Here is a 20,731-nt window from a genome sequence, read left to right on the forward strand (position 1 = left end):
GTGGGATTTCCAGTCAGCAGTGTGGATAAGAGACACCAGCCCGGACCACAGCCAGGAAACCATGGAAGGCTCACATCGGGAAACAGGGGAGTCCGTGATTGATCCCGTAAGGAATGCCTCCCCCCACTCCACCCCTACCCCCTGCACCATTCATGGCCTCTGAGCTACAGCTGCAGTCACTGGCTGTCCCGTGGAGGGGTTGTCCTTTCACAATCACACCCAGGCAGCTGCGGCCATTTTAAATTTTAAAAACAACTGACCTCTTCTTCAGAGGGCACCTCCATGCTAAGGCTCCATCTCTCTCTCTCCCCATTATGAGTCAGCTGCTCCCATCTCGGCCGGTGGGGCTGCCGATGTATCAGTTCCAGAGGGCCCCCTATTGCTTCTCCAGCTTCAGCCAATAGGGTGAGCCCAGCCCCTGCCATTAATTGATCAAGCCCTTTAACAATCCATGTCTGGAACACACCATGCGGAGTCATGACCCCAAAACTGGTCCCAACTTTGGGTTCCCAAACCCAGACTGAAAATCCAGCCCTGGTATCTGCAGAACCTCATCTTAGTTATGGCGAATCATCACCATTTGTCCTGGTACATCCATACTCCTGCTTATTCCAAAACCCACTGTAATGGGAGAGGAAGGCCCAAGCTCCAAAGGCCCGGAGTCAGATTTAGAAAAACGCAAGGATTACGATGTTGAGCATCAGATAGAGAAGCTAATGGTCAACCCCAACTTCAAGCATGTTTTTAATGAAGATTTCCACTTTTCCTTAATTGCCTTCTGCTGGAAATTCTTGCAAAAGCAAGATTTTATTCTGCTTTAAATGTGACTATTTTGTTGGGAAAGTATAAGCTCAACAACTGCTATCTAAAATGCAGGAATTAGAAAGTGCCTTGAAAGACCATATTCACTCTCTGTTTACCATTGCAAGTCCAATGTGAGACTGGCCCAGTATGAGGTTCAAGTTTTTTTAACTACTCTGCTAAAATAAATGGTGCTCTAGACGTAGCACTGTTTTCACAGAGAATATTCCTGTACAACGAATTGATTGGAGATCGATCAGTAAAGCTGTAATCTCTTTCCAGGATAGAAATTTCATAGCATGCCAAAAAGCTGTTTCTGTACATTTGGAGAAAATTACCCACTACAAACAGACATGACAAAAAATACTTTATTGCAAGAATAAGTATTGTAGTGTACCTTTATTTCTTTACCTAGTGACATTTTTTGTTATAAAAGTATTCTCACCTCAAGGCAACTTTGCTATATTATCATATCAGAAAGCTATTCCAAGTGTTCTGTTCACACTGTTATATAATCTGCTCAGAATAAGGCAGTGCTGTAACTTCTGCAGCTCTGAGGAACCTGGCTAAGATCCTCAAAAAAGACTGGTCATGCTACCTATCATCATCTAGCTATTTGTTTGGTGCTATCATCTGAAGAAAAATGCCTGGTGAGATCTTGGATGTTCCTAAAGTTTCAGGTGACAAGCACCTTTATCAATAATTGCTCCTTGGACAAACTTCAGTGCACAGTCAGTGTCTTCACAAATGTCATTGGTAATCCCGCACCTGTTCCTGAGGGCAGAGTTCGCCTTCAGACAGTCTCAGCCTAATGGGCAATAGGCTTTATAATGAACCCAGAGAAGTTCCAAATCAAATTCGCAAGGATATTAGTTTTGTCCAGACCACTTTCCAGTATTTCCCGATGTATCTTGACTGGTTTGCTGAACTGTAGGACATTTGTTCTCGGGTCTTTACAAGCAGGTTAAAGGCGGGTTGAGTTTCCCGCCAATAGTGTAACAGTGTCGGGAAGCCCTTTTGCATGCATTAGCATCTCATGCATGCTCATTAAAAGACCACCTCGCTGGAATTAAATTCCCTCCCCAAATTAAGTTCTCCACCAGCAAGAAATTAGAACATTCACTTTTAAGACTGTATAGAAATGGTATGCACCTGGCAAGATTGACTTCTTCCATGAATAACAGTGAGTTGTCACTGCATTGCCCTCTTTGGGGAAGCATCTGTAAATGCCAGTCTATGCTTCAGACCTGGTGGTGGCAATGGAGGATAACCAAAGGAGAGAGGAAGAGAGGCAGGTTTAATGGGGAAGGGTGGAGCAGTGGCCAGGCAAAGGTGGAAGGGATAGTGCAGGCTGGCTGGGGAAGGAGAGTGCAGGAAGTCCAGGGATAGTACAGAATGTCTCGGGGTAAGAGAGGCAGGCTGATCTACTCCAGTGGCCATCAGTCCAGTCAGCGTATGGCATCTGGAATCTCTGCCTAATGTTCCCATGCTTCTCTCTGCATCTCCATCAGGTCTCTTATGGCTGAGTCCAGAGGCACGTCATCCGCATGGGGCTGAGCAGGTGCCTGGTTTCCAGCGGTCCTCCAAGTGTCAGAGACCTCGGTTGTCACTTCCTTCATCAGCTGAGACCCGTGTCTGTGATGTGCTTACCAGATTGCTGGGCCAAGCCTACTCTAGAATGTGCACCTACCACAGTGACTATATCTGCGAAGGTGCAGGTGAAGACTGTAATGGTCCACCCTCTAAGGATTCTGAGGCATTCTCCTCAGAGGTGGTGATGTGGCTGATACGGTGGCTGGTCTCCATTGTGGACCTCCCCCTTTTCTTGCTTGTACCCAGAATAGAGAAAAGAAAAATTTAGTGATTGACTAAGCAGGTTCATTTTTTTAATATTCATTTATGGGATGTGGATGTCGCTGGCTAGGCCAGCATTTATTGGACATCCCTAATTGCCCTTCAGAAGGTGGTGGTGAGCTGCCTTCTTGACCCGCTGCAGTCCATGTGGTGTAGGTACATTCACAGTGCTGTTAGGGAGCGAATTCCAGGATTTTGACCCAGCGACGGTGAAGGAATGGCGATATATTTCTAAGTCAGGATGATGAGTGGCTTGATGGGGAACTTCCAGTTGGTGGTGTTCCATGTGTCTGCTGCCCTTGTCCTTCTAGGTGACAGTGGTCGTGGGTTTGGAAGGTGCTGTCTAAGGAGCCTTGGTGAATTCCTGCAGTGCATCTTGTAGATAGTACACACCACTGCTACTGTGCATCAGTGGTGGAAGGAGTGAATGTTTGTGGATGTGGTGCCAATCAAGTGGACTGCTTTGTCCTAGATGGTGTCAAGCTTCTTGAGTGTTGTGGGGATTGCACTCATCCAGGCAAGCAGGGAGTATTCCATCACACTCCTGACTTGTGCCTTGTAGATGGTGGACAGGCTTTGGGGAGTCAGCAAAGCAATGTGTTACTCTGCAGGCACAGCTGACAACAACATACTGGAGGCATCCTCACTAATTTCCTGGGGGTGCCCTATCTTGCCTTCAGCACAGGCATGGTCCTGCTCCTCCCTGGCTATCTCAGCAGCTTGCTCCTCATATGGGCTGAGGCTTCTAATGTCTAGAATTTTGCCCCCAGTCTTGGGCCGTTCCTGCTTATTGTGGGCCTTCTTGTCCTGCAGAAAGACAGAGGGATTGAGTGTCATCCCAATGGTTGCATGAACTCCAATGCCTGCCATTGAACTTAGACTTCAGAATGGATGATTCCGCCCTTAATGTCTGCTAGGGTAATCTGGTCTATCCCACTTTCTGACACCAGGGCAGGCATTGGTGCAGGGTGTATAAAGTCTAGAAGTGCTTTAACATGAAAGATGATGTCATGTTCTGTTCTGATTTCCAACTGCCCATGTTACTGAGTTCCAGATCAAGAAAGTATAGTTTTTGGGAAATCCAAATGAAGCCCCTATCCATTTAGTCCCCAAGTCTGTCAAGACAGAGGATATGCTGAGTCAAGAGTCTGCATAGTCCTTGTATAAGCAAGCCTGAGAGATGCTATTAGCAGTGTTAAAGACATCTGCGGTGGGGAAACTTAGAAGCTGCATCCAGTGATGTGACTGCAAACTACATGGTTGACTGCAGAATATCAATGCCATGTGCAAGAATCCCACAAATGTTGGTAAAGCACTCTACAAAATGATTCTGAAACTTGGTAGCAAGCAGCTCAATACATTCCGCAATCGTTAGTGACTTGGAACCATCTTTTCTTCAAAAGGCTAAGCCCATAAAGTCTGCAATCTGCATCCTATTCAGCAGAGCTGAGGGATGAGCTGGCTCTTGAGCTGTTCTTGATACCACTACCTGCTCCTATTCACTTGTACTTGGTAAAACCCGTTGTTCAGATCCTTCTACCTCACTAAGGCACACCAGTAATATCATCTTTCAGGGATATTTGTACTGAGGTCACAAAGGCTCAGAGCTCACCTCTCTCTTCTGCCTTCAATAGGCTGGGAGACCAAAGGATTAAAGGCTTCAGTCAGATCACAGATGCTCTGCTGTTTGCTCTCTCCTATTGCATAACAGCCTTCCTGAAAAAGTGGAAGTGGGTTAATACATATGAGGCAGCTTAACATAGTTTGCATGATGACAGGAAGAAGCAGCAAGTGAGGGCGAGCAGGAAAAATTGTTGTGAGATAGGTAGGGCACTTCTCAAGCAGACGTTTCTCAGTTTTCATATATATGTTGACAACATCCTGTTCTATCTCACCACCACCTCTCTCGACTTTTGCACTGTCTCTAAAATATCTAATTGCTTATCTGACTTGAGCAGAAATTTCCTTTGATTAAATATTGGAAAAACTGAAACCATTGTCTTGGGTCCCTGCTACTAATTCTATTTCCTAGCTATCGACTCCATCCCTCTCCTTGGCAACAGTCTTAGACTGTGAACAACCTTGGTGTTATAGTTGAGCCGCCAACCACATATCTACTCAATCACTAAGACTGCCAATTTCCACCTCCATAACATCACTCGATTTTGTCCCTGAAACAACTTATCTGCTGATGTAACCCGCATTTATGGCTTTGTTATCTTTAGACTTGACTATTCCAATGCACTTCTGGCTGGTCTCCCATATTCTACCCTCAGGAAACTTGGGATCATCCAAAATCCAAGCCCATGTTCTTATTCACAGCAAGTCCTGTTCACCGATTACCTCTGTGGTCACTGACTTACCTGGTTAAGCAATACCCCTATTTTAAAATTCTTAACCTTGTTTTCAAATCCTACCATGGCTTCACCTCTCCCAATCCCTGTAATGTCCTCCAGCTCTACAAATTTACACAATATATGCACTCCTCTAACTTGGCCTCTTGGGCATCCCCTGATTTTAATCGCTCCACCATTAGTTACCGTGCCTTTAGCCATCAAGGCCTTGAACTCTGGAATTCCCTCCATAAACTTTAGCACCTCTCTACCTCTCTTTCCTCCTTTAAAGTCCTCTTTAAAACCTACTCCTTTGACGAAGCTTTTGGTCATCGGCCTTACTATCACGTTTTGGTTTATAATGTTCCTGTAAAATGCCATGGGATGTTTTAATGTATTGAAGGCACAATATAAATGCAAATTGTTTTTGTTTCTTAAGACATTCCTTGAAACCTACCTGTATGACCAAGTTTTTGGTCATCTGTCCTAATATCCTTGTGCATTTTGATGTTTGATAACACTGTTGTGAAGCATAGATCCTGCCCACCAGGTTTCCACAAGCACAAAAAAATGCCCTCCGAATTCCTTAGGATTCATAGGAGATGCCTTTCTTTCTGATCGTAAAGGACACAGAGGCCAGAATTTTACGTTCAGCGGGCAGGTGCGCGTCCGACCCGAATGGACATGAAATAGCACGAGACGACATTGGGCGAGTGTCCCGACATCATTGCGCACGCACGCGACATTTTGCTCAGCAGGCGCACACAGCAGTTGGAAGCGTGCCCGCTGACAGTTAAGCAGGCAATTAGGCCCATTATGCAATTAACAGTGATTTTACGTGGACCATCCGCATTTACAGTTGGCGGACAGGGCATTGTCCCAGGTGGGATTCACATTTTTGCTCAAACCTCGATCCAGCATGGGTTGAAATCTCCGTGGGGAAATAAAATAAAAAGAGATATCTGGGTGCTTTTTTTCATGAGATATGCTTTCAGGTGCTTGATTGTGCTGCATGGACATATGTTGCTGCATTTTTGTTGTTTACTTTATTCTGTGGAGGTCTACAGCTCCCTGGGTAGTTGTCTGCCTTCAGGGAGCTCACTAGAAGCACTCACCCACCCCCTGAGTTAGGTTGGCACCCGCCCTCTTCCCCAGCAGCGCTCAGCATTCCTCAGTGCACGTTTCACACTGGCTGGCTGTAAATTGACCAGCCAGTGTGAAATTGTGGTTGGGAGCTGATCGCGGCCAGAGGCCCATTTCCCGCCCGCTTCCGGGCCTGCCAATTGCGTGCCCTAAGAACAAAAAAATTCAGGCCATAAAAATAGATAGAATACATGATACCATTTAGGATTGTAGTACCATATCAATAAATTGTTGGCTGTGACCTTATTCTAGATTATTATCAAAAGGCAGAGAGAGGGCCACAGGCAAAATGAAAGATAATTCTGTAAGAATAGTACTTGATATGCGAGATATGTCGAAGCATTTGCAGTACAACACATTTCAACAAAACATTATTATCTCAACCTGATTGCAAAGGAGAATATACATTTTAATTTAAGGCAGAATTTTGATTGCTTCAGCCTTCAATCCTGAACGGACAAGCCCTTTTTCTGTTGAAATGGTATTGATTTAGGACAATTGCCCATGGGATTTCAAAAAATGTTAAATAAATTACTTTCAGTACTAGTAGCCTTTATTCTCAAGGCATGCAGCAAATTTCCGACCCTCCCTTCCTTCCATTCTAGAAATTACAGTTAACAATATTACAGACTAACATTTAACACATTCCCCTGTGTTATTATAGCTCAGATGTTAACTTATTTATTTTAAATGAGTTGATGCCTCTGCTAAAATATTGGAAAAAGGGAACGTTTGTGTTGATATTTGCAAACAGTTATTTGGTGGTTTGGAGATTTGAAAATTATTCTATTAATGGATTGTTTATTTTGTTTCCTATATTAATTTAAGCTTTTGCGATCCAGGGGTTGAAATTGGGCAACACCAGTAATGCAAGGTAGACTGATTGTGATTCTGCTGCCCATTTTATACCACACCCAATTTTTATTAGCTGTTGACTTCAAAGGAAAAGAAAATCAGGTATGTTGTAAAATAGGCTGCTAAGTTGCCTGTTTTGTGCTGCTGGCAATGACCAATTGCATGTTCCTTCCGCCCAAGTATATTTTTAAAAAGGCTTAATGTTTCCCATCATTACGAACATATGAAATAAGAGCAGAAGTAGGCCATTCGGCCCCTCGAGCCAGCACGCCATTCAATAGAATCATGGCTGATCTTCTTGTGTTTCGAGTTCCACATTCCCATCCACCTCCGATAACCTTTGGTTCCCTTGCCTAACAAGAGTATATCTACCTCTGCCTTAAAAATATTCAATGACCCCGCCTCCACCGCCATCTGAGGCAGAGAGTTCCAAAGTCGCACAAGCCTCTGAGAGAAAAAATTTCTCCTCATCTCTGTCGTTTAAGGGCGACCCCTAATTTTAAAACAGTGCCCCCTAGTTCTGGACTCACCCACAAGATGAAACATCCTTTTCACGTCCACCTTGTCAAGACCATTCAGGATCTTATATACTTCAATCAGGTCACCCCTCATTCTTCTAAACTCCAGTGGAAACAAGCCCAGCCTGTCCAACCCGTCCTCATAAGAAAACCCATTCATTCCAGGCATCAATCTAGTAAACCTCCTCTGAACCACCCCAGCGCATTTACATCCTCCCTTAAACAAGGAGACCAAAACTACACACAGTATTCGAGGTGCGGTCTCACCAGTGCCCTGTATAACTGAAGTATAACATCCTTACTTTTATGTTCAATTCCTCTCATAATAAAGGATAGCATTCCATTAGCCTTCTTGATTACATGCTGTTCCTGCATACTAACTTTTTTGTGACTCATGCACAAGACCACCTAGATCCCTTTGCACCTCAGAAATCTGCAGTTGTTCTCCCGTTAAGTGATACTCAGCTTTTTTATTTCTCCTGGCAAATTGAACAACTTTGCATTTTCCTATGTTATACTCCATCTGCCAGATTTTTGCCCAGTCACTCAACTTATCTATATCTGCCGCAAACTTCTTATGTCTTCTTCACAACATACTTTCCTACCTATCATTGTGTCATCTACAAATTTAGCTACCATGACTTTGCTCCCGTCATCTAAGTCATTGATGTAAATTGTAAAAACTTGAGATACCAGCATAGACCCCATGCAGGGCTCTACTCGCCACATCCTGCCAATCAGACAAAGACCCATTTATATATACTCCCTGTTTTCTGCCAGCCAGCCAACCTTCTATCCATGCTAATATGTTATCCCCTGCACTGAGCTTTTATCTTCCGCAATAACCTTTGATGTGGTACCTTATCAAATGCTTTCTGGAAATCCAAGTACAGTATGTCCACAGGCTCCTCTGTATCCACCACACATGTTACTCCTTCAAAGAGCTCTAATAAATTGGTTAAACATGACTTCCCTTTCATAAAACCATGCTGACACTTCCCGATTACCTTGAGCCCAGCTAAGTGCCCAGCTACAACCCCTTTAATGATCGACTCGTAACGCCTTGCCCTCGACAGACCTTCAAGCTAACTGGCCTATAATTTCCTGTTTTCTGCCTCCCTCCCTTCTTGAATAGAGGGGTCATTGTTTTGAACCATGTACTGGTGTGTTTGTTCCTAGATTAAAAAGTGGAATTTTTTTGTCTACCAGCTAGCTTCATGTTACCTAGGATAAATGGAAATGGATCTTTGGACCTTATAAACATATTTGGGGTTTGCAGTTTGCAGTTTGTCCATCCACTCAAGGGAAGTCATCAAATTGCTTTTAATTATGTTGCCTTTTCTGATCTAAGAAACTTGAAGGTGACAATGTGAGTCGGACTGTCTTATGAAGTATGCAGGCAGGGAAATCAAATGGCACAAGATACGCTGGGGATTATTTTCCAAATGTCAGAGTAACATCATTGAAAAATTAGCACTATCTACATCCTTTTGTGTGCATTCTGAACCATCATGACCAAAGATAAAATTCAGATACTAATATTGTTGAAAACCTTTTGCAATTTATATATGGAGATTTCCGGATTGATTAAATTTTCATAACCTAATCTATTTAAAATCAAATCTTTAGCAACAGAAATGTTTAGTAATTATTTGAACACTGAGATAACTCTTCATTGGACTCCTTAGAATTAGCTATTTATGTACCACAGCTGTTTTAGAATGTTCAATTTTCCTACTCCAAACTACTTTTCTTTCTGCATTATACTTTTCACGATGCTGCAGTAATTTTCTAAAGTTTCCACTGTGCAGGCTAACTAGCCTTGCCAACCAATACCCCTTCTGGATCTGGGTGACTCAGTTACAAATTGCTAACTTCTTTCACTTACAAACAATGCGAATAAGTGAGGCAAAAAATTTGGCAGAATTTTCAACTGCGGTGTAAACCATGTAATATTGGATCAAGCTACTGTTAATGCACCCAATCCAAATTTTACTTAAAGTAAGTTTAAAGCACGTCTTATGCCCCCTGCCAAAGTTAAAAGTCCCAGTTTATGACCGGAATTTTATGGCCCCATCGCAGTGCGGACAGGGCCATAAGATGCTGCGAGCTAATCTAAACTCCATTGCCTTCGGCAGGGCTGTAAAGTCCCGCTGGCGTAAAATTCTGCCCAATGAGTATTGCAGATATTGGTGAAGTAACCTGGGCACATCATGGTGTCAGTGAAATAGGAGATTGCACTCAAGCACCATGAGAGAAAATATCTTGAGAACAATGGGCCAAATGATCACATTACTTAAGATTGATTCTTAATAGTAGTGTCACTTTTTAAGTTGCTTTAATGCAGTTAGTGCAGATCAAGATCTCAGGTCTCAAGAAGCCAAAAAAAGGTTGGTTTTTACACAGAAGGCACTCGCTAGACCAGTGGTATTGACACTCTGGCCCATGAGCCATATATAGCCTCTGAACTAGGCCTCATGCTGAAAGCGGTCAGCAAAGTTTGGGGTAGGCGTCAAGCTCTAAACCTTAAAGGCCTGGCAGCTCATTCCTACTTGTATTTATATTTCTTATTCTCTGGTTCATCAAGTTTGGAAAGGGCTGTTCTGTCATTGGTGAATAAGTTATAAATTAGGACAGTAAGCTCTAATATTATCAGCAACTTGATGAGTTTCCTCGAGTGGATGGGCAAACAACTTTGCCACTCGCCCCAGATGTGTTGATGAGGCCTGACAATCCATTTCCAATTATCTTTAGGCCTTTTAGTGTGGATATGCGCTGCTCATGAAAATGGCCCCAAACAAACTTTTACTCCTTTGCTAGGGACAATGAGTACCGACATATTTCCATTTGTGTTCTTATCAAACAGCTGTGATATGGCATTAGTACATACTGGAAATACACAGCACGTCCATCAACAACTGCAAAGAGAAAAGACAGGTTAACATTTCAACCAAGTTCTAATGAAAAGTCTACCCAAGTTGTTATCCTGTCTTTTCACAACCTACTAATTGTTTCTAACCTTTTTTATTCTTTTCTTTCAAATTTTCAACTTATCTCTTTATTTTCATTGCTACACTGATGTATCCCACTCAAAGGGCTGAATTTTGCCCTTGTCGGGCAGGCGTAGCTGGCGGGCCCAGGAGCGGTCGCAAAACCGGCTGCCGCCCGCACTCGGGCCCCAACATTGATTCCAGGCTGGCTGGCCAATTAACGGGCAGCCAGGGTGAAACACGCTACAACGCTGAGCGCTGCTGGGATGTGAGGAGGGCGAGCATGGAAGTCTGCACACGCACGCAAGTGCGCGCAATTAAAGCTCCCTGAGGCACGGAGCTTCCTCAGGGAACTGAAGATTTATAACAGTACATGACAAGATTTTTTAAAAATATGAACATGCCCCCTCATGTGACTCTGTCTGGACACTCACCCGACATCACCGCGCACTATTTTACCCTTGTTCGAGTTGGGCATGCGCCCGCCCAACGAGAGAAAGATTCTACCCAAAGGGATTTTCCGGACCCTCCCACCAGTGGGATCTTCTGGTCCCACCGAAGAACAGGAATTTTCACTAATTGCGCTAAGTGTGGCAGCGGGTGTGAAAAATGGTGTTCTACGGTAGGTTTTTGCACTGTATCATCTGCTTCACGCCGCATTAATTATGCACGCGTGAAAATCACGCTGGATCATGGGCGGGCGGCCTCTGATTCGCCCACCCCACTGTGAGCTCACTGCTTCCTCATTCCAGACACCATATTTAAACAGCTTTGTAAATGTCTGCAGCCCAGGACTACCCCAGATGAGAGAGATGGACCTGAAAGGGAAAAGGACGGCACCCCCCAAGTTTAGTGACACCTCACTGAAATGCCTGCTGGACACCATGGAGACCCACCGCGATGTCCTGTATCCCTATGATGGCCGGAGGAGGCCCACCAATCTCGCCATTCTGGCTTGGGAGGCAGTGGCAGGGGTGGTCAGTGCTAATGCTGCCTAGAGGCAGTCAGCCCTCCAGTGCAGAAAGAGAATGGATCCATTCCACCAGAGTAAGTCAACCATCTCATCACTCTCAACCCGTACACTCACAAACCCATCAGACATTCACAGGGATATCACACACTGCCAGCTCAAGGGACATCACCATTCACTCTCACACACACCTTCACATCTCCATCTGAGCTCATCTCCTCTGGAGCTTTTGGCCTCATCCCATCCATGGCTCCACTCACCACCCACACATGCCAGGTGCCCTTGTCATCTAGCATGCATGCTGCTCACGCTCTCCATCTGTCTTTATGCAGGACAAGCTCGCACACAATTGCAGGGAGAGATCCCAGACTGAGGATGCAATCCCAGAAATCAAGGTTCTCACTGCCTTCGAGAACAGAGCTATTGAGCTGGCCGGAGAGGATGTGGAGTGAGCCTGCGGCGATGGTGAGGTCGGCGGCAAACACCCACGTGAGGATCTTGCACCAGCTCATTCTTCAGACAACAATACTATGAGTGCATTGTCCTGTTTTACAGCTACCTGCCATGCACTAATTATTCCTACTTTCTTTCACAGACTCTTCTGCAAAGCGCCCGCAACCCTCAAACAGCCAAGCCCTTAACTTGAGCCCGCCGACACCTCAGATGAGGAACCTGAGGACAGCATCGTTGAAGACTCGTCACAGCGCTCACCCACACCCTCCAGCAGCGCAGAAACTCACACCTCAGTGGGACCTAGTTCTAGGGCAGCATCAAGATCACAATCTGGTGAGCACAGCACACAATATGGTCCACAGCGGGCAGAGGTAGGCACATCTGAGGTCGCCAGCACTCAGAGGGCTGCCGGAGGCCATGATTCTGCTGAGTCTGAGTCAGATAACGGGCCTCCGGACTTGGTCCTGAATCAGTTGGTGGAGCTGCAGTGACAATCACAGGAACATCAGGAAGGGATGTCAGCTGCATTCCTTAGATTGCAAAGGACGATGGAGGAGTCTGTCCGCATTCAGTCTCAGGTGTTAGCACCAGCATGCCAACAGACCAAGGTCAACACTGGTAGGATGGTGGCTGCCATGGAGACCTTGGTGCAGGACATTGGTCCTGCGCTGCTGCAGGGGCAGCACTCCATTGTTGCAGCCATTGGTAGCATCCATCAGTGGCTACACGAGAGGGGGGCAGGGCACCTTGATCCCACTCCAGCTGCCCCTTCTCCTCAAGGAGTCAGCCTGGGCCCTCAGACACCCAAAGGAAGGAAGACCAGCAGCTGAACACCCTGGGGCTATCCACCCAGGTGATTCTGGGACTGCCTGGCTGATTCCAATACCCTTTTCCTGTGACCCGTGTCATGTCCAGCTCCATGGGCCGAGGAGGGTGCACCTGCCCCACAGCAGGACACCCAAAGCAGGCCGGGGTCCTTCAGGCCTCGGCCCTCCAGAGGACGCCTGTCAAAGTCATCACAGACAACAGGGTGTAGCAGTCAGCAGGCTGCCTCCATCTCCACTGTGGATATCGGGGATGCACCAAGACATAGCGGTAGGGTTAGGAAGATTAAGAAAATTTAGGAACACAGATGTGGCCCGGGTGTTCTGAATATGCATAGAATGTTCACAAATGTAAATAGAATCGCACCCATTTCATATCTCCTCTTGTGTATGCCTCCTTTTTATGATATGAGATCATGGCCCCTCCCCCACTTATCGTAGATGTCACTACCATGGGCTTCTCGTCTATGTAGTGTGCTTCCATATCACCACAGTGCGTGCCCCTTTTTCAGATCATTCTCGACATTAGCGATGCCTCAACCTTCATGTTAAGTGTGCTTGTGAAACAGACCTCATTCACATGCTTTGCAGGATCATGTCTTGTTTATTCTTGATGGTGCAAGATTGAGGCAGAGGTGTTCTCCAATCCGTTCTGCATTCTTGAAAGGTGAAGCTGTAGTGTACGAGGAGAGATGTGTTCACGAACAGAGAAGGGTCATATATCATGCAACTCCATGTGCTCTCTGTCCCTTAGTCACCAAGGAGCCAGCCCTGGATCCCGTATAATCCCTCGAAGATGCCCGGGATCTGTAAACTATTCAAGATGTATGAGTCGTGGATGTTTCCTGAGCATCTGGCACAAACCTTAATGATGAGTTTCTTATGGCCGCAGACCAGCTGTACATTGAGCAATTGAAAGCATTTCCTGTTTATGTATTGGAGTGCCTGTTGCCAGGGAGCTTTTATAGCCACATGAGTGCAGTCGATGACATTGTGCATCTCTGGGAATCCAGAAATCTCTGCAAAGCCCAGTGCTCTGGTGTCCTGGCTTGCTTGACCTCTGTCAAAGTTGACATAACTGTGGGCCTTGGCAAAAAGGGCATCTGTTACATCATGTATACGTTTGTGCGTGGGTGCCTGAGAGATCCTACAGAAGTCATCAATGGAGCCCTGGAAGGAGCTACTGGCGTAGAAGTTCAGTGCGACCGTTACTTTCACAACCACTGGCAATAGATGCCCTCCCAATCCCCGTGGCACCAATTTCTGAAGAATGTGGCAAATGTGAGTCACTAGATCCCTTGACACGCGGAGGCATCGGCAACACTGCCTCTCGCTCATCTGCAGATGAGACATGCAAGTTCTGTACACCCTCAGTCTTGCGAGCCATCTACACAGAACGTTTCTGTGAGCGTCATCCTATGTGTCCGGAGGGTCCCTTCTGCTCCTTGGACTTGAAAGTTTTGTTGCTCCCTTTGGCGAGCCAGGCACCTCTGCCACAATCTTCCCCGTTTTCTCTCCTGTCTGTATGGAGCTCTCACCTCATCGGGCGGGCTCGGGGGGAGTGGTCGGGAAGCCGACTGCCACCCCCGATCAGGGCCAGACCGTGATTCCATGCTGGCGGGCCAATTAAGGCCTTCCCAGCATGAAACGTGCACTGCAGCACTCAGCACTGCCTGTGTGAGGGGGAGTAGGGCAAGCGCACAAGTTCACACATGTGCACAAGTGGGCGCAAGAAAAGCTCCCTGAGGCCCAGAGCTGATGAAGATGAAGATATAAAAAAATTAAAATGAAGCATTTTAAGATGTTAAAAAATCATATCCCCGCTCATGCGACTCTGTCACATGCCCAGGGACATGTTAGAAATTAGTATGAATTTTTTTTTTTCTCAAATGATGGATCGAAACCTCATCCCGCCCCTGGATGAGGTTTTGCAAAAAAGTGCCGAGGCCGTTTGGCCTTTTCGCCTGCCCGCAAACCGTAAGACATTGAAAATTTTAATTGAATTGGATTGTTAATGGCCTTAATAGGCCTTTTAATTGTCAGCAGGCACATTACCGACTCTCGCGTCCCAACGTCATCGTGTGTCATTTTACGCTTATTTGGGTCGGGCGGGCACCTGCCCGACAAGGTAAAAATTCAGACCTATGTGATAATGCAGGCAGCAATAAATCCAGGCTTCATCTTCCTGATGGTCCCCTCTCTGCAGTATTAAGAGGAACAAACATGACTCAACATCAGCCTACAAAGGTCCAGTTTCTGTCAATGACTCGTCAGTGAATGTGTGTTCAAGGGCTTGGTTCCAATTTGCCCCTGAAATCCTGGCCAACGCATGGCGTATTTCTAGGTGCTCCTTCCGCCCCCCCGCACCCCCACCTCAATCCTTGACATTACCGGCTGCTATGAGATTGTTTTGGCCAAGCGCTTGGATGTGCTGCTTTAAGCCCAGGCGTTGGGATCCTCATTCGCTGCACTCGAACACTACACCCTTTGAAATAAACACAACGGAAGATGTTTAGTAAGGACATGAGATTATCTGAGAGGTCCTGAGGCTTCTTTTATCTGAAACTGCCAGCACCACAATTCTAACACACATCTGAAGGTTGTCCAGTTGCCCAATTGCTCTGGAGTTTGTTATCGCACTGGGAATTTTCCATGTTGTGAACAAAGGATTAATACAAGGAGATCAATTAGAACCACTTTTCTGGATTAGTCTTGAATGAATGCACATCATTGTTTCACTTTCCTGATTCCCTGAAATGTCATTGAAAGGCTCCTAACATGCTCACCTCTGCATCTCTCCTCATTTGGGAACGCATAGTTTAGTCGGGTGCCCCTTTAATCGCACCCACCCCCCCACCCCTCGGTGCATGCACCTGTCTTCCAATAAGACCATAAGACATAGAAGCAGAAGTCTGCTCTGCCATTCAATGAGATCAAGGCTGATCTGATAAATCCTTAGTTCCACTTTCCTGCCTTTTTCCCATAACCCTTGATTCCCATACTGATTAAAAATCTGTCTATCTCAGCCTTGAATATACTTAATGACCCAGCCTCTACAGCCCTCTGTGGTAAAGAATTCCACAGATTCACTACCCTCTGAGAGAAGAAATTCCTCCTTATCTCTGGCTTAAATGGGCGACCCCTTACTCTGAGACTATGCCCTCTGGTCCTAGACTCTCCCACATGGAAAAAAAGCCTTTCAGCATCTACCCTGCCAAGCCCCCTAAGAATCTTATATGTTTCAATAAGGTCACCTCTCATTCTTTTAAACTCCAATAAGTACAGGCCCAACCTACTCAACCTCTCCTCATAAGAAAATCCCTCCATACCCAGGATCAACCTAGTGAACCTCTGGACTGCCTCCAATGCCACTATAGCTTTCCTTAGATAAGGGGACCGAAACTGTTCACAGTATTCTAGGTGTGGTCTAACTAGTGCCTTGCATAGTTTTAGCAAGACTTCCCTATTTTTATACTCTATTCCCTTTGAAATAAAGGCCAACATTCCATTTGCCCTCCCCATTACCTGTTAAACGTGTATGCTAGCTTTTTGTGATTCATGCACAAGGACTCCCAAGTGCCTCCAGCTTTCTGCAGTCTTTCTCCATTTAAATAATATTCAGCTCCTCTATCCTTCCTGCCAAGCTGCGTAACCTAACATTTTCCCACATTCTATTCGATCTGCCTGTCTATATCCTTCTGTAGACTCCTTGTGTCATCCTCACCACTTGCATTCCCACCTATTTTTGTGTCATCCGCAAACTTGGCAATAGTACATTCACTTCCCTCATCCAAGTTATTAACATATATTGTAAATAATTGTGGCCCCAGCACTGATCCCTGTGGCACTCCACTAGTTACAGGTTGCCACCCTGAAAATGCCCCCCTTATGCCAACTCTCTGTCTTCTATTAGTTAACCAATCCTCCATCCATGTTAATATACTACCCCAAACACCATGGGTTTTTAATCTTATTAAGTAGCCTGATATGTGGTACCTTATCGAACACCCTTTGGAAATCCAAATTACATCTACTGGTTCCCCTTTATCCTTCCTGCTTGTTACCTCCTCAAAGAATTCTAATAAATTTGTCAGGCATGATTTCCCCTTCATGAAGCCATGCTGACTCTGTTTGATTATATTATGTATTTCTAAATGCTCTGCTATTACATCCTTTGTAATGGATTCTAATATTTCCCCAATGACAGATTGGCCAATAGTCCAGGGTGAAGAAATACTGTCAAGACTGGGTAAAATTGTAATTGTACTTTTCGTTTTCTGACCACAAAATGCCTTGACAAGAGAGTGAAAATAAAAAGTCAGGTACTAGTGAACCTTTAGAAGACTTAAAAACATTAATGCATTGTTGCCAAAAAAGAATGCTTGTCCCAAAAATATGTTTTAAAAAGCATAGTTTAAGGTAAAAACCATATACATTTTAGTTCAGCATCTTTACCTAATTGTATTTAAAACAGCTTTACTTGTTCAAAGTTTAACTTTCATGTTTTTTAATTTACTTCTGTGATTACAGTAATTGTTACTTATGGTCTTAGGGGTATAAAACACTATTAAAGGAAAAAATATATAGCTCTACCCTGAAAGTGCATTAGAACACAGCACTTTAGAGAAGGAACTGGCTTTAGTACAGTTGTGTTGAATAATTCATGTTGTATTTTGAGTGCCTTCTGCTAAAATGGATAAAAGTGGTAGCTGCATTTAAGAATTTGAATAAATTAGAGATCTGAAAAAGGAATAGGATAAAAATAAGACTCAGAAATGAAATGCTGCTGGAAGGAAAAGGGCTATCACAGTGGAACCAGAATGATACTAAAAACTTGAAAAGTACCATTGCACGTAAAATACAGCATAGAGAGTTAAAGAGTACTGTGCAAACATCACACATGAGAAAGCTGTTGGAATACTAGCTCAGTATAGCACCTCTGCATAAAGTACTCTCACATCAAACTCCAAGGCAGAATGTGATTTGCATACAGATGCCAAAATCTCTGGCTCGGTTAAAGTTGAGAGTTGCATGTGTGGCCACCTAAATCCCCTGTAGTACATGAGCGTGCTGACTCAGGGTGTCCAGGTGGCTGGACAATGACCATTCATTTGGAGCCATTATTTTCCCTGGGGTTCCCCCTTGCTTGTAGTTGGTAATCCTAAAACCCAAGATGAACACATGGCGAGGCATTATGTTTTGGTCTGTGCTGATTGCTCTAGATTTTTATCGCGGGGAGGGGAGGGTGGGGAGAATGGGTGGAAGGCGGTGGTTAGTGGGAAGGAGACGTTGTTGGAATAATTGTCATTGGCTCACAGGCTGACAGTCTTAATTCACTTTCTTCCATGACTGAAATTTAAAAGAATGCAATTTTTTTCACTGAAGTGTGCCACCATTACTTTAGGACATCTGCTAAGCTGATTTATGGGGCTTAACTGCAAGACTATCAAACAGATTACTTGTCGCTACAACTAATACAGCAGCAATTTCATTCTTTTATATGGAGCTGGCAGCAAAGTTTGGTTCTTTCTAAACACTGTGGTAATTTTCTGAAAATACAGTGCACTTACTCTGTTACAGAACAGTAATTTATTTGCCTTTGCAGTGCTTGTTTCTTTTAGAAAATCAAATATTCATTAAAAGGATAGACAAGCTATTCAAAGAAATACTTCCACTACACTTGATTCAAAAAAATGGTGGGGAAGAAGATTCAATGGGTATTCATCATGAAAAACTATCTCTTTTATAAATAGCAATTAGATAAAATACTTGCTTCATTTTTAAATCATAAAGAAATTACTGGTATTCAAGTTTATTCAGTCTACATGTCACAGTTATACAGCAAGTGATAGTTTCTGCCCACGGAGAGCCATGTTAAACTCGTACTGTGCTTTATATCCTAAAGTGCTGATTTGAGTAGTACCCTTGACCAACTAAATTTTCTTAGTCTCTTTGATTTATCATTGGACACAATCAGTAAATTGTGCTCAATTCATTTGTTTTTGTATTAATTGCTCCCTTTCACTGGCTGTCCTTAAATCCACAGTCTGGATCATTTTGCTATTCTATAGTGACAGCTGGTAATGGAAGCCTAGGCTTCTGTAGAAAGCCTATTAAGTATGCCGCTCACTCAGTGGCCTGTGGTCCGGGATAGAGAGCTCCTCCCATAAGTGTGGCAGGCTTTTGTCATTGTAATTGGGCTCTGTTTGTAGAGTGCTGTCTGTATTTACTCTTTGCCAAGGCTCATATTTACACAGCCTGTTAGGGGGCTTGATGTCTCCCTGCCATACCACAAATGCATGCAAATATTGCTACAATGCCTTAAGGCACTTCTGCTTTCTTGTAGGTCTACTAAGTTACTCTGTCAAAGGGTACAGTATGTGTGCAGTAGGAGTAAAAGGCCTAGAGGGGTTGGGGAAGTTAATAGGTTAATGACCCTTAGACTTTGGGAATAATATTAAAGGTGCCTGGCGTTATGGGATTTAAAAAAAGCTATCCAGATACATTAGCTGGCCATACCTCTTTCACTGAGCTCATTCATTCAGGAAGCAGAAAGCACAGAGCTAGCAAATTTAATAAGCGCTGCATCCATTACACATTTAGCTTCTGCCATAGCAACAGAGTCAGGGCCATTCAATCTCCTGTGCTCAGCCATCATTATCTCCTGAGCCATCTGTTGTAGAGGAGTACAATTCCATCTTATTTAAATGAAGTGAAGCTAGCATCTATTTAGCAGGACATATGTCACAGAAAGCATGCAACTAGAAATATAGCTGCATAGATTTGGCTTGTCCTTTCTTTTGAAATGTTTGTATGCTATTGTGTTTTATGTGACAGACCAAGAAGAATTTCAGGAGTAACTCTATTATAGTAAAGTGTTCATATTCTGACGTAAAGTGGGATGTAAAATGAGTGTGCGGTGACTTTGCATTTAACCATGGTGTGTGTCATATCCTGGGGAGCTGTCGTGTGAGCCCTTTGTAACTCTAAAATCAACAAACAACAAAATAGGAGAAGGGAAGTTTTTAAGTCTATGGTGAGGCTGAGTCTAGTTTTTGTATTGTATTCTTCTTGAATGACAATTGTGTTGTGTACACAGCATTGCTGCAACATGATTGGCTCTTCTGTGTTGCATTGAATTTTAATTATGTGCAAAATTGGTTGTGATTGGTGCAGCTGTCAGGCTGTGCTGCCCCTTCAACTGATAAGTTGCATACACTTGGCAGTAACTTTCCAGGAATGATACTCACTTCTGTACTGTTCTTCCAGATATACAGAGACTAGCAAGAATGAAGCTGTGTGGAACATTTCTTGGTTTGTACAAAACATAACTTATTTACTTTCCTTACAGCTGTTCCTCTGATAACACAGTTGATAATTCATGGAATTGGTCAAGCTGTGGGGATCAATTGTGGACTTTTTTGCAATTGCTAAAAGGAATAATTATATTTTTTATACAATTCTGTGCAAAACAAAAATGTACATTTGATCTACTCCTTGCATTATATTATAGTCTCTTAATGATACTTTCCAGGTTCTTTTTGTTTATACTTTCTTCAGGTAGTTTGGAGTATATTAGTTTACACTGCAGTGTTAGATTCTGTAATCTTGTGTGGTGGGGATATGCAAAATTAACTTTAAACTTTAGTTTCCTTGAAACTAATCCTTGTGCTGAAATAGAAAAGGATAAATACTGTTCTTGGACTTTGGACAAAGAAGTTTTGTTTCTTCAGTGATTCTGATATGCCCCTGACAAGGATCATTAAGACAATGTTAGCCTGAAGGCTTATTAAAAGTTTCTGTATGCTGTTTCCATCTGCCAGGGTCTGCCACAGGCAGGTTTCACTCCAAATGCTCAGCTGTTACGTATACAATATTAATGCTGACCAGTTGCATCCAGCATACAACAGGACTAATTGTAGTCTGGTGAATTAGGGTTGCCCATCTGCATAGGTTCAAAATCTGTTGTAAGACTAACATGAAAAATGAA

The sequence above is a fragment of the Cetorhinus maximus genome, chromosome 13, assembly GCF_964194155.1.
Source record: "Cetorhinus maximus chromosome 13, sCetMax3.hap1.1, whole genome shotgun sequence".
Classification (NCBI taxonomy): domain Eukaryota; kingdom Metazoa; phylum Chordata; class Chondrichthyes; order Lamniformes; family Cetorhinidae; genus Cetorhinus; species Cetorhinus maximus.